The sequence below is a fragment of the Arachis ipaensis genome, chromosome B06, assembly GCF_000816755.2.
Source record: "Arachis ipaensis cultivar K30076 chromosome B06, Araip1.1, whole genome shotgun sequence".
In the NCBI taxonomy this organism is placed as follows: Eukaryota; Viridiplantae; Streptophyta; class Magnoliopsida; order Fabales; family Fabaceae; genus Arachis; species Arachis ipaensis.
This window is the reverse complement of record NC_029790.2, coordinates 9,285,343-9,299,571: the sequence shown is the minus strand read 5'-3', so window position 1 is coordinate 9,299,571 and position 14,229 is coordinate 9,285,343. Positions and strand designations below refer to the sequence as shown.

The 14,229-nt window shown below is 33.1% G+C and overlaps 1 long non-coding RNA gene across 2 annotated transcripts; it reads left to right on the top strand.

Annotated features, from left to right (window-relative positions):
• Nucleotides 843-3,998, top strand: LOC107646068. 2 transcript variants are annotated; one of them, XR_002348286.1, is made up of 3 exons: nucleotides 843-1,289; nucleotides 2,384-3,002; nucleotides 3,605-3,998. It is a non-coding gene; the product is annotated as an uncharacterized LOC107646068 (long non-coding RNA). The 2 variants fall into 2 exon arrangements; XR_001621617.2 differs by lacking the exon at nucleotides 843-1,289 and having other exon boundaries at nucleotides 1,296-3,002.

The window sequence follows — 14,229 nt, the reverse complement described above, 5'->3', positions numbered from 1 at the left end:
CTGCCTTGCAAATATAATTTTCAGAAGCAAAAAAAATAAATAAACGGAAAAAAATGCATAGAGGAAAATTTTTTTTTGGTAACTAAAATGCATAGAGGAATTAAAGGGGAAAAAAAGCTTAGTGCTATTGGTAGCCACTTTTTTTGTTTTTGGTCATTGTCTAGGCCGGATAACCTAGCCCAAACAAAGATACATTTGCAAACATTGGTGAGCAATTCACTCCTTCAAAACTGAACCACCAATCCGCGCAGTTCTTGGTTAGGGTTTCTAACTCAGTATCATTAGCCACCATGACTGTCGCAATGATTGCTGTGATACCCAGCTTTCTGCCTGCTGCATCCTCTTCATCGTAATGTTTGCTTGCATATGTTGATGGCAACCGGTTTCTCCTGTCTGCCTTTCCATAATATCAGTTTGCATCTTCTTGACCTTTCTTTTTTTTTTTTTTTGGTCTGGGCCGAATCTTTTTGACCTTTCTATTGGTAGCCACTTGGAAACTAGTATACGAGCTTGATGGGCCATTTTATTTTGGGCCCAATGGCCATTTCTTTTGGGCTGAATGAGCCACTGTGATTAACTATGGAGAACATAAACCCAGCTCACTCCGAGACAAAAAAAAGAACCCAGCTCACTCCATCCCTGGAAAGTGGAAACCAATGTTTTGGAGATCGGACCAGACCGACCGGTCCGACCGGTTCAACCACGAACCGGAGACATAAACAGTTTGGTCTGATGCCTAAAACCGGATGTAAACTGTTAAACCAGCCGAAAACCGGCCGGTCAAACCAGAATCGGAACTTCCCGGTTTGAATAAAACGGCGCAGTTTCGCGCTTAAGGGGAGAAACAAAACGCGCTTCACCATCTCCTTCCTTGTTCCTTCGAGCAGAACATGCTCGGCCTAAACCAGGGAAAAACCCTAGCCGCCACCACCGTCGCAGGGAGGAGCCGTGTTTGCGCCGTCCGTCGCAGTCAGGGGCTTGTCTCCTCGAGTCTTCGTGCGTCACAGTCAGGGGAGTTCTCCAAGTCTTCAATCTGTTTGCAGTCACCAGTCGCAGGCGCACCGCTTTTTCCTTGAGCTCGACGACCGTCGTGTTGTCGCCGTTGTTTGTCGCTGTTGTTTGTAGCCATCTGTAGCAGTCAGGGGTTTGTCACCAAGGAGTCTCTCTTCGTACTGTTGGCGTTATCCAAGTTAAACCCCTATGTTCGCTGTCTTCTTCCTCGCTCGGTGCCCATCCTCCATCGAATTCGTCCTGCTCGCCGTCGTCTTGTCGCCGTCGCCCTCTCGAAGGTCAGTGGCTTTGGTGTGCCCTTGTTCTTCATTTTTCGTTTTATTATGTGACTCTCTGTTTTGAAATAAAAAATCATTCAATGATGATAGGGTTTTGTGTTTTTGTTGAAATCATTGATTTTCTCTGGCTTTGGCTTTCTGTTGTGGCTTCTGGCTTCTGGCTTCTGGTGTGCTGTTGTGTGTTTTGTGGCTCCACTGTGCTACTGCTGCTGCGTTGTGTTTTTGTTGAAATCATAAACAATTAATAGCAAAATTTCCAATGTACAATAGAAATCATAAACGATTTTCTATTCTGTTTTTGTTGCTGTAACTTGAATTTTATTGCTGAATTTGTTGCTTCCCAGTCACATAATCAGAACAGAATGCTCATTCAGTGCTTGGTTGATTGGCTTTGCTTTCTGATTGTATTTGATGATAAATTTTAAATTGATAGCTTTTAAATTTTAAATTTAAAATTTGCACTGCCTATGTTACTGATTCACTCTTCCTTCAATGCTTTTTATTGTTGTTAATAATTGTGATGAGCTTTGTTAAAATTGGGTCGAAAACTGTTGAATCTTTCTCCATTTTTCATTGTTCTTAACTTCTGTTCTTATTAAAAAATTTGCAATAGGTGATCTTTTGATTTATTATATGCTTCATGTTTTTAATTTCACTCTACTTCTACGCTTTGGAATCAGTTTATGATAACTGTGATTCAATTATTTAGTTGGATAACTAAAGTAATTATTGAGTTCAAGAGATTGAGTTTTTCTGTTCTCATTATTAGTAAGATATGGATAGTTTTTTCACTACTTTCGCATATTTATTTGTGGGTTTGCTGTGGGATTTGGTGCTGTGTGGCAATTAGCACTAGTCACTCTTGTTGTAGTTCCTTTGATAGCTGTCATTGGAGCCATTCACACAACCACTTTGGCCAAGCTCTCTGCTAAAAGCCAAGCAGCTCTTTCTCTGCTAGAAACCATTTTTGTTTAGTATGTAGTTTACTTGCTTGTTAAAAAATCTGGAACTGAAGTTATGCATATTAATTAAAGACCATATGATATGGCATGGTATGTTGTGTGACACTGATTAATTGAAGAAATTTTGTGTAGGACAAGTTTTGCTAGATAGGAATGATAAGAGTTTGAGGCTAAAATGGTTGAGGCAGCAAATAGGACTAGTGAGCCAAAAACTGGCTTTGTTTGCGACAACAATTAGAGAAAACATACTTTTAGAAAGATCTGATGCTGACCAAGTTGAGATTGAATAAGCTGCAAGAGTAGCCAATGCTCATTCTTTCATTATGAAACTTCTAGAGGGTTATGAGACATAGTTTAGCCAATATAGAGTTTCAATTTCTATTCCGATTCATTGGAATCAGAATTGTTTAATTTTTTGTATTATTGAAAATCTAGATGATGACTTGTAATTCTATGTTTAATTTTAGTTTTATTAGTATATTTTGATAAGATCATATGGCTTTGGTTGATGACATTTTTAGATTTGGAAGATATTTTAAGACTTATGTTAAACTATAATTATATTTTAAGATGTTTATTTATAATTTATTTATTATTTTATTTTGAAACGATTTTTCTGGTTGAACCACGGTACCTTGGTGGAAACACGACGACGTATTTCAGCGAAAGATCACTGTTGCGTTTGATTGTTGCAGTGTCAGTGAGGGATCATGGGATTTCGAAGTTCACTGCCATTTTTCGGGCTAATAAGGTGAACCTCTTTTTCATCCTAATCACAATTCGTAGTTGCCCCCGCCCTCTCAATTATGAAATTAGGGTTATGTTAATGCTTATTATCGATTTGGGAACATTGCCTTTATATTTCATAATTACATTAGTATTGTTTTTGCGACGAATAAAAATAAAAATTGTTCTGTTTGATTTTGCTATTCTGTAATGTAGGAAAACTCCTCCGGCTGAAAAGTTAACAGAATTAAAAATTTTGACGTTGTTTCGTAGAATTTTAAATGTTTAACTTTAACCATTCATATTTCACCAATTGTGAGAATATATAGCGATGTAATCCTTACTTGACTCTTTTTTTATTAAAAGGTTATTGATTAAATTTTATATTTCAAATTTTTTTTGGGAAAAATGCATTTTTTTAGTAGAATATAGAGCTGTTTTGTAATTTGCTATCAGGAAAAAGAGGATACTCTATGCTGAATTTGTCTCTAAAGTATAACTATTTTTTAATGGTATTCTGAACCCACTAAATGATTTAAAGGTGCATATTAGAGGAGCCTGATCTTTTTGGTAAGTGGGGGTAATTTATTATTATGTCTTATGCAGACTTGTTTGAATGTGTTACAGACAACTTGAACAAGAGATGGAAACTGTGATTAAAGTATTGCAGCCTGGACCCTTAAAAATCATAGAGCATAAGTTTTCTGCTGAGGAGATTCGTAAGGCTAATGATACTGTCTCTAAGGCTGTGGCCAATTGGCGAACCAATGCGAATTTGCATCCCAAAAATTAACTTTTGAAAGACTATATTCAGAAGTGAAACAACTTCAAAGAGCAGGCATATTTTGGCTCTTACATGTGAGGACAGTTTTATTTTAGATCCTCTAAACATTTTTTGAGTTTTGCAAATTCCTTTCTTTACTTATTTATGATGTTGTATTAAACATGTGAACTTTGGTACACATAGCATTAGTTATTGAATTATGTTCACTATTTCACTATAATGAAGATCTTTAGTGAATGAGAGTGTGGTTAGTCGTTCTTCTTTTGTTATTTAAGTTCATATATTAGTTTATTCTTAGAGGTATATGATGTTAAAATTAGGTTACATTTGCCTTATTTGACTAAAGAATGACAAGGAATAAAGTTCTGCTTAGTCGTTTAGGTAGTGATAGCACCAATGAGAAACGATTTAATACACCATTAAGAGCGCCTAAGAGGCATAACTTTTGCGAAAAAAACTAATTAAATATAAAGAAAAAGGTGTGAAAAAAACTGCTCTCATTCATTAAATAAATATAATTTAAGAAAGGATAAGGGTAGTTAGATATGAAGTTACATAACTATATGTAATAACACTAAATCCAATCTAAATGGATGAAATTAACCTTCCTTTAAGTGTACTAAATGTGTAATCATCGTAGCCTACGGTTGTCATGGAAATTATAATCAAATAAAAATTATAAAAAACACTTATATCCTCTAACAAACAAGCCATAATTGTTTCACTACCAATGACTAAAAAGACCATAACAATGGCTAAACAAATTTTTGTTTTTTGGACTAACTTATTCTCAACTACCCACCCATTTGGTATGCATGGTGCAAATATTGTAATAATGTATGGTTCTAATTTTTTAAGAAGATGTGGTATGAAACTTTGAAGAATATTAGATGCAAAAGGGCAACAAAGAGACACAAAAATAGTTCCTATTTTACTCCCTATAGAAATAGGAGTAATATCACCATAACCTACATTACTTAACATGACTAAGGTAAAATAAAGAGCATCTACAATTTTTTTTGTAGATTTAACCTTAAACTTTTCCTTTAAGTAAAATATAATCCCACCCAAAAAATATATAAAAAAAAAAGACAAAATGAAGCAAATATATAAAATAAAATATCAGCATATCCCTGAAATTCAAAAAAAAATTAGTAATTAAATCATTTTAAAATCATACACATCTGCAGAAAATTAACACACACATGCAGAAAATGCAACGGCATACACATCTGTAGATAAGGTAACCACCAAGATGGTGAATTTTCACCATGAGCTTCCGTCTCAAGTCTCTCAACTGCAGGTTAGCTTCCTCCTCTGCTGCAATTTCAGATCTGCGATATGACCTCTGGCAACTACGGGACTAGTGTTGTGGGCAACGAGGGGGTTGCCGAAGCTGGGGTTGGCGTGACTGGTGACGACGAGGGGGTGAAAGTGCTGGGGTTGGTGGTTCGACTGCGGGCGAGGAGGGGGTGAGGGTGCGGGGGTTGGCAGATATCACAGGTAAGGATCGACTGCGGGCGAGTAGTGGTGGAATGGAGGCGGTGGGGTTGGCGGTGATGGCGGTGGAAGTGGCTTCGGCGGTGGGGTGGGGCTGGGTGGTGGGGAGGATTCAGCCTGTAAAGTGGTGGAGATGGCAGGGGCGGTGGGGGGGGTGAGTGGTAAGGATCGACTGCGGGCGAGGAAGGGGTGAGGGTGCGGGGTTGGCAGATATCACAGGTAAGGATCGACTGCGGGCGAGGAAGGGGTGAGGGTGCGGGGTTGGCAGATATCACAGGTAAGGATCGACTGCGGGCGAGGAAGGGGTGAGGGTGCGGGGTTGGCAGATATCACAGGTAAGGATCGACTGCGGGCGAGGAAGGGGTGAGGGTGCGGGGTTGGCAGATATCACAGGTAAGGATCGACTGCGGGCGAGGAAGGGGTGAGGGTGCGGGGTTGGCAGATATCACAGGTAAGGATCGACTGCGGGCGAGGAAGGGGTGAGGGTGCGGGGTTGGCAGATATCACAGGTAAGGATCGACTGCGGGCGAGGAAGGGGTGAGGGTGCGGGGTTGGCAGATATCACAGGTAAGGATCGACTGCGGGCGAGGAAGGGGTGAGGGTGCGGGGTTGGCAGATATCACAGGTAAGGATCGACTGCGGGCGAGTAGTGGTGGAATGGAGGCGGTGGGGTTGGCGGTGGTAGGGGTGGAAAGAGCTTCGGCGGTGGGAGTGGGGCTGGGTGGTGGGGATGATTCAACCTGTAAAAAAAATAAAGTAGAAAAAAAAGTATTGGATCAGTTAAAGGTCCAATTCTAAAATAAAGAGAAAATTAATTATGAGTAAAAGATAAATAGGTCCCTGACCTTTTAAAACGCGGACATTTTCGTCCCTCAAGATTGGAAAATACATTTCGATCCCCCACGTTTTAAAACGGCCGACAATTATACCCTTCCGTCCGTTTTGGGCCAAAAACGGCAACGGAGCCAGCTGACATGTTGGGGCAGTGAATGACGTGGCCGTTACAGTTGCTGAGGTGGATTGGGACGAAATTTTAGTGGACAAATTTGTCCCTGAAGTGCCAAACGACGCCGTTTCCACCAGTGAGCCCTATTTCATCCAAACGCAAGGTGGAAGTCATGGCCGATGCTTGTGCGATCGTCTATGATGGGTGCGGAGGGTTCTTCACAAGTCAAGAACAGCATCTAATCCCAATAGAATGTTTCTCGGGTGGCCATTCTTCAAGGTGAGCGATTATTTTGATAGTAGTTGGATGAGAGTGTTATGTGTCTAATTATGGTGTTATCTGAAAAATTGCTCCAGTAACGGCCACTAAAATTTCGTCCATCCTAAAATTTCGTCCATCCTAACTCTGGCTGTCTATCCTAATAACGGTACCATGCCCAAGACTCGAGAGTGGCAGGAGAATGAATGAACTTACCACTGGAGTGTTGGAAAATGAAAACCACATATGTTATAAAATCTATTGCTCAGTTGGAAATGTGATTCTGATTAAGGATTCAGTTTTACTCCTTTTGCAGACAATTTGCAAGGTAGCATGTGTCAGAATGAAAAGTAATATATTAAACTTACACTTCTATGTTAAGAAACCATCATTTATGAATGTGGAAGGCTAAGAACAAGAACACTCAAATTGGAACATTGTAGCCACGTATTAGAGGGAAAAAAAAGCATTGTTTATGCTATCTTCTGCATTTAACAAATAACACCACAATTTATCATAATAAAGAAACCAGGTTAAAACTTTCCAGGAACTTATTTTGTAACATCAATTATCAAAAAAGAAAAGAAAGTTAGCAAAAAGACTATAGATAACTCAACTATCATCTTAATATGAAGAATCCAAAGACTTCAATTTTTTGTTAAATACCATGATAGAGACAATGCATGCAGATAACAATTTCTTGTTTTGTTAAAGAATTTCAAGAACCTTGGCTTCAATTGGTTCTTATGACTTCCGTGAAGCGCACAAGCTCCAAAGAAGCGTGAAGGATGGTGATATTGCAAGATAACTTAGAGAGCAACCAAACTCTCAAACATAAAGATAAAACAAACACAACTTTACCAAATCACCAAACCATGAAGAAGATCAACATCAATAAAATGAACTCAAATTCATCATATTCAACAAAGATCCATCAAATTATAAGTCAAAATAACGAATCAAACAACCCCAAATCAAAACAAATTTTTTTTTTATCTATTTTGGAAAAGATTAATAGAAAACTAACCCTGTAGAGTATGTTCAAGCACTTGGAGCAGCCACCAAGACCAGAAAAGCCATTGACATTGTTGGTTCTACTGATGCAATTCTTCTCTAACCTTCTCACAGTTTTATCCCCAACAAGCTTACCATTTTCATTAACTGAAAATGCATCTGGGCAATTCTAAACAATATTAATACTTTCAAAACTTCTAAATTTTTAAAGTAATAACTTACTTTTTTTTATCAGCCATGAAGAGAGGAGTGGAATCAAAGTGTGGTGGTATTGTAAGAATTAAAAGGAAGAAGAGAAAAATAAACTATGAGAAACAATGAAAAATGAAGAGAAAAGAGTTCCTTTTATAAGGTAAACTATGAGAAACAATGAAAAATGAAGAGAGGAGAGTTCTTTCTGGAGGGTGATACGCTGAGGAGTGTCCTTTGTGAATATGTGAGTATGAGTGTAGTGTTTATGCATGCATGCAACATTGTGTGAGTGTCCTTTGTGCAGCATGCATCGTTGGTAGCTAAAATTGAATAATTTTATTTGAGTTGGGAAAGTGAATTATGATAACATAACATTGTCATGTTTGTAATATTAGGTATTAATTATCTATAAATTTAATAATTAATGCTAATGCATAGATAATTTTAAAATATATCATTTTAATTTTTTTATTCGTGTCAATTACATAAATTATAACTTCTGTTATGTAAGAAAAAATAGATATAACACATATACAGATATATAATATGTGTTGTTCTTTTTTATTTATTTATTAAGACTTAAATATATTGATTCTAATATAGTTATGAATTAAAGTGGCATTATTTAAATTTAAAATTGATATTTCAGTAAAGATTTTTATTTTAACCCATTCAAAAAGTTATACATAATATGTAACAATTTTAAATTAAATCATTAGGTATAATTTTAAAAGATAAATGATACTACAATTTTTATTTTTGATAATAATGTCATTTCATATATAATTTACATTGTATATTTGTATGAATTCATAAAAAAGAGAGCAATAATATCAAAATAAAAATGATGATATTTATTCTTTAATTTTAACAGATAATCAAATATTTATATATTATGTTATTTTAGAAAAGAAAAAGAACAAGATCAATTCAAAATAAATAAACAATTGTTAATATGCTATTGAAACAATAGTTCATCATTAATTATATATTTAAATTATTTTTTAATTAATAAAATAAAAAATAATTCATAATTATTAAAAAATACTAAAATCAAAATGATGTTTATTATAAAAATATACAAAAATAGGATTTTTTTTTAACTTAATTAATAGTTTGAGCAGCTTATAAGCATGAAATCTTTTAAATTAATTTGTTTTTAAATGTGATTACTATTAGCAAGCTTATTTCTTAAACAAAAGTTTACTTATAATTAATACTAAAAATATTTTTTTTAATAAAAAGTTATAAATTTTTAAACAATATTAATACTTTCTAAACTTCTAAATTAAAAATAACTTATTTTTTTTTATCAGCCATGAAGAGAGGAGTGGAATCAAAGTGTGGTGGTATTGTAAGAATTAAAAGGAAGAAGAGAAAAATAAATTATGAGAAATAATGAAAAATGAAGAGAGAAGATTTCCTTTTATAAGGTAAACTATGAGAAACAATGAAAAATGAAGAGAGGAGAGTTCCTTTTATAAGATAATTTTACAATGCATTGAGGAAGATTATTAATCTATTTCTGGAGGGGTGATACGCTGAGGAGTGTCCTTTGTGAATATGTGAGTGTGAGTGAGTGTAGTATCTGTGCATGCAGCATTGTGTGAGTGTCCTTTGTGTAGCATGCATCGTTGGTAGCTAATATAGCTAATACGTACCGGTGAAGGACAATCTTTAAAATTTTTGTTTTTTGTTTTCAAGCAATATATTAAATTTAAAGTCATCTTTTTTAATGACTTTTTCAAATAAAAATAAATATACAACTAGTATGAAAATAAAAAAAGGATATTTGATATTTTTATTAATAACTACATAAAATTAGCTAGTCTATGATTTCAATTTTCTTATTTTTGCTATATAATTTTATATTTTTTATGTATAAAAAATTAAGGTTACTTATATTTACAGTAAACTTTATGTTTAATTCTTCAATTATTTAATATATACATGATGAATAATTGGCTAATATTGATTTAAAGGCAAAAGCAAAAAAAATATCAATCACCTAATATATATATAAAGATGTTTGGAATATTATGATTATACTCATAATGTATTAGCTTTTTTCTAAAAAAAATATAAAATATTTAGCATGTTTGTCCTATCGAGTGAGTGGTGGTGTTGAGGAGTGGTGATGTGCCAGACCACCGTCCTTTTGAAGGACAACGTTTTACTTTTTGTTTTTTTTCCTTTGACTTTTTTAAAAATAAATAACTATAAATAATAACTTTTCATTCATATGAAAAAAAAATAAGTGAAATAATATTTAGTTGATAAAATCAAAATTATAAATAATCATGTCATGTTATTTTTTATGAAAGAAAAAATAAAAAACATAATAAATCAAATTGAATAATTTTATTTGAGTTGGAAAAATGAATTATGATAACATAACATTGTCATGTTTGTAATACTAGGTATTAATTATCTATAAATTTAATAATTAATGCTAATGCATAGATAATTTTAAAATATATCATTTTAATTTTTTTATTCGTGTCATGAATTATAACTTCTGTTATGTAAGAAAAAATAGATATCTGAGATAATTGACACACACAAGACTAATAAAATAGAATTTGCATTCTCTAAATTTTAAATTTTATTTTAAAAGATAAAAATGTGATCTTTTATCTTTAAATAGTTTTTCTCTCATATTTTTTCTTGATCTTACCTATAAAATAAATAGTGAGAGATCACACTTTACCCTCTAAAATGAGAATTCAAAATTTAGAGAATCCAAATTTAATAAAATATCTCTTTCTATATATGTACGAAAGTAAATCATCAAGCAATGCATGAATTATCTCTATTATATCGAGATAATAATATTAGTGAATATTAATACTAGAATTTTCTATTTACACTTCTCTTTTTTATATTTATTTTCTCTTTCTTATTTATTTATTTTACAACATGTTATCAGCACGAGACTCTAATCAAAATTTAAAAAGACACAGAAAATGACAAAGACATATGATAAAGATATTTGCCTTATGGATAGTGCAATTCGCATATCATTCTCAAAAGTAATATATATTTTACTCATCTTGTACGAAAAGAAGAATATGTTAATACAATTATTGGTTCAGGCAATGTGATAGAAGGCTCCGGAAGAACTATAATTTTATTTTTTAGAGGATCAAAATTCATAATAAATAATGCACTATTGTCTACTAATTCTCTAAGGAACTTGTTGAGTTTTAAAGATATTCGTCGAAATGGATATCATATTGAAACAATGAATGAGAAAAATCATGAGTACTTAATTACTTATATATCACAACTCATGATTCAAATGAAAAGATTATATTAGAAAAGTTACATTCACTTTCTTCTAGGTTATATTATACTAAAATTAGTGCAATTGAATCATATACCATTGTAAACCAAAGGTTTACTAATCCAAATGAATTCACAATTTGGCATGATTGATTGGGTCATCTTGGAACAACCACGATATGGAGAATTATTGAAAATTTTCATGGACATTCACTAAAAAATCAGAAGATTCTTAAATCTAGTGAATTTTGTTGTGCTCCATGTTCTCAGAAAAAGCTAATTTTAAGGTCATAACCAGTAAAGATTGGATTTAAGTCTCCTAAATTATTAGAAATGATTCAAGACGATATATGTGGACCTATTCATCCACCATGTGGATCTTTTAGATATTTTATGGTCCTATTATTCGAGATAGTCACATGTATGTTTATTGTCTTCTCACAACCTGGCGTTTGCGAGATTATTTACTCAAATTATTCGATTAAAAACACAATATTCAGAAAATTTAATCAAAACAATTCGTCTTGATAATGCAGGTGAATTCACCTCTCAATCTTTTGATGCTTATTGTATGGCCAATAGTATAAGTGTTGAACATCTAGTAACTTATATTCATATAAAAAATAGATTAGCAAATCACTTATTAAGTGGTTCCAATTGATTCTATACTGTTACTTATGAGAACAAATCTCCCAATCTCTGTTTAGGGGCATGCCATTTTACATGCTGCAACACTTATTCGTTTAAGGCCAACAAATTGCCACCAATTATCTCCTCTGCAATTAGCTTTTGGCCAGCAGTTAAATATTTTTCATTTGGGAATATTCGCGTGTGCGATATATATTCAAATTGTATCGTCTTATCATACCAAAATGGGACCCCAAATAAAATTTGAGATATATGTTGGATATAATTCTCTCTTTATAGTGAAGTATCTTGAGATACAAACTAGAGATGTATTTAAAGTCCAATTTGCAGATCGTCATTTGGATGAATAAAAATTTCTAACATTTGGGAAAAAGAATAAACTTATTGAAAAGAACTTAACTAGGACAATGTGAATTAGAAGTTAAAAAGATTATATATTTGTAAAGAATAGAAAATGAATTGCCTGATACATTTTTCTTATACGAAACGGATAACTAAATCCTATATACCAGTTGAAAATATCCCAATTTAAATTGATGTCCTAGTTGGACAAATAGCCACCCAAATAAATTTATGTCAAATGCATGTAGGCCTGTTAGTTCTAAAGAAAAAAATTTTCGAAAGAAAAAAGGTAAATATTATTCCTGTTAAAAAAGATAAAGACATCGTAAAGACACATGCAGTTGTCTAAAATTCTGATATAATTTTGACGTCAGAAGACGTTCAAGTACTTGTAAATTCTCAAAATTGTGAAAATGATAAGATCTTGTTAAATTATGTTTTTACAAGAGAAAAATAGAACCAAAATAAAATAATTGTTAATGAAATATTTGTATATAATGTGACATTACACAACATGTATGAAAGTATGGATCTTGAACTAAGAATAGTCAAAGAATGTCGACAAAAGAATGGTTGGCCAAAACGAGAAGAAGCTATGAAGGCTAAGTTAGACTCACTTACAAAATATGAAGTCTTTGGACCTATAATTCATACACCAAAAGATGTAAAACTTGTTGGATACAGATGAGTATTTGTGAGAAAACGAAAAGGAAAAAAATAAAGTTATACGCTATAAAGATCGACTTGTGGCACAAAATTTTTCACAAATGCCTGGTATATATTATGAAGAAACATATTCTCCTGTAGTAGATGCAATAACATTGCGTTATTTAATCAGTTTATCTGCATGCCATAAGTTACATATGCATTTAATGGATGTGGTGACAACTTATTTATACGGATCATTAGATCGTGATATCTATATGAATAGGGGTGGAGCCACATATAGCAAAAGGGGGGAGGGCAATGACCCCTCCCAAACTTTAAATTTTCTTTATAAATTGTGTATAAAATTTATTTTAGCCTCCCTTCAAAATTTTATTTTACTCTTTTTCTATTACAAGATTAATTTTTGGCCCCTCCCTAAACTTCAACCTAGCTTTGCCGTTGTATATGAATATCCCTGAATGATTAAAGATAGTTAAACCATCCAATGAATATTAATTCATAGGGGTTATACTCAGTCAAATTGTAAAAAATTTTATATTGTCTAAAGCAATCTGGACGAATGTGGTATAATCGTCTTACGAAGTATCTGGCAAAAAACGAATTCAAGAATGATGATATCTGCCCATATGTTTTCATAAAGAAATCTGCATTAGGATTCGTTATAATTGCTATGTACGTTGACAATTTAAATATCATTGGAACCCTTAAAGAAATTCCAACAATTATAAAAGCTCTAAAAGGAAAGTTTGAGATGAAATATATTGGAAAGACTAAATTTTGTCTCGACCTGCTGATCGAGCATATAAAAAATGAGATCTTTATTCATCAAACAACATACACAGAAAAGATCTTGAAGAAATTTTATATGGATAAGTCGCATCCATTAAGTACCTCAATGATCATAAGGTCTTTGGATGTGGAAAATGATCAATTTCGTCTAAAAAAAGAAAATGAAGATATCCTTAGTTTAGAAGTATCATATTTCAGTGCCATTGGAGCACTAATATATCTTGCTAATAATACACGATCTGATATATCATTTACTATAAATTTACTAGTAAGGTATAGTTCTTCTTCAAGTAGAAGACATTAGAATTGAATCAAATAAATATTTTGATATCTTCACAGAACAATAGATATGAGATTGTTTTATTCATATGAATTCAAGTCACATTAGTTGGCTATGCAGATGTAGGATACTTGTCTGATCCACATAAAGGAAGATTTCAAATAGGATACAAATTCAAATATGGTGATACAGCTATATCATGGAGGTCTACAAAACAGACGATAGTAGCAACATCCTCTAATCATGTTGAAATACTAGCGATACTGAAATAAGTCGCGAGCGTTTTTAGCTCAAGAGTTTAATCTAATATATTCTATCATTATGTGGACTGATTGATAGAAAATAGCTCCAATTGTTCTGTTTGAAAATAATACAACATACATTGCTCAACTAAGAGTGGATACATCAAAGGTAATACGACAAAGCATATTTTTTCCAAATTCTTTTTCACTTATGACCTTCAAAACCAATGAACAATTGATATCCAACAGATCCGCTCAAGTGATAATCTGGCAGATTTATTTACAAAGTCTCTTCCAAAACCC